Below are 1,667 nucleotides of genomic sequence, written 5' to 3' on the forward strand. Positions count from 1 at the left end.
AGATAAGAAAGAGAAAGGAAGACCTTGGGTGGTATATATAGTATTTTTAAATGTTTGTTTTTTAGTAAGGAATCTGATTTTGAAAACCCACCACAATCTGCATATATATTAAATATTCCAACAACCCATTCAACTTAGTTGACATAATCAACCCAGTATGACTATAATATTAATAGCAACATTCAGTAAATTCATGATTGAATTTTATATTGAAAAATGCTAGCCACTTAGAATTATTTTGTGTTCTTAGATTCAGATAGTTACTCTTTACAAGATGTCTCATATTATATCACTGGATAACTAATGGCTAAGACATGAAAAACATGTAACTTATAGGAAGAGTACTAGTATTTAACTTATCTAAAATGTAACTAAGAAAACACTTCCAAGCATTGAGGTTTAAGGCAATATGTGTCACAAGTAGTTGTTTGGTTACTGCCATTCTTTAAAGCACCCATATTTAGACTACCCTTGGTAAGAAATGGTAAGAAATGTGAGAAGTTTTTATATTTGAGTCGTTGTAATGGATACATTAAAGATATTTTTATCTATCTATCTAACCTCTCTCTCTCTCTCTCTCTCTCTCTCTCTCTCTCTCTCTCACACACACACACACACACACACACACACACACATACACACGCAAAGATACAACTCCATTTCTGTAACATGTAACATTAGGGGAAGAAAAGAGAGAAGCAAGCCTTCCTTTGAGCATCAGAAGTTAGAGAACAACAGAAAGATCTGGTTCCAGGGCACAGGCTAGGGCTGCTGTAGTTGAAGCCCTGCTGTTTTCATGAGATAATGCCATAAGGAGAAATCCTATCATCTGACTCTCCCTAGAGAGGAAATATGGTAACTGTAGCCAAGCAGCAGACGGAGAGAAGCCATAATAAATTCCACCACCTCCAGTCTGAGGAAAGAAAGTGCCTCCTTGAGCGTGTTCTACCTTGTGGGGTGGGTATGGAAGGAAACTCTTCAATCGGTGCCATTTTGCTTTACCTTTTTGATCCTCTCAGCCAATTTATCGTTTTTTTCTTTGTTTAAGCTTGTGTTAAAGAGCACTTAAGTTAGTTGGATTGGTAGCGATCTATAAACTGCCAAATTTAGTACAACTATCACTCTACAAGAATCCTGAGTGTTGATACTTATGTCCTCAGCTTGGTTCGACTCTTACTAGATCCTGAATACTAATTCCCAGTTTAACTTTTAGAATAAGGAGAGAATATCCCCATTCTGCATCTAAGAACGGTCACTTAGAAAACAAATTGACCAGCTTGCATGCGCTTCTCTGATCCTGTGCCTTCCAGTTACTCAGCCTCCAATGTAGACCCTTGAACAAACACAAAATGTGTCACAATTTGATAAGCTCTGAGCCACATTACTTCGGTCAAAGGACAAGAGATGTAAAATGTAACTTCTATGCCTGTCAGAACCGTTTAGGTCTCTGTGTTTTATTTTCTCCATTTGACAGTAGTTCCCATCCTTACTGTATTTTTTCAAAGAGGAACTCTGGCTCACAACAACAAGGAAGAATGAATCTGAGCCATAGTCAGAGATAAAGGCTCGGGAAAGAATCTCACAAGGAGGCGCAACAGGAAGGCACATTGGGGAGGCCTGGGAGGCCAAGTCACACACAGGCTGTAGAAGCTGCAGATGGAAATTGC

This window comes from Myotis brandtii, unplaced genomic scaffold, assembly GCF_000412655.1.
Source record: "Myotis brandtii unplaced genomic scaffold, ASM41265v1 scaffold198, whole genome shotgun sequence".
NCBI classification, from domain to species: domain Eukaryota; kingdom Metazoa; phylum Chordata; class Mammalia; order Chiroptera; family Vespertilionidae; genus Myotis; species Myotis brandtii.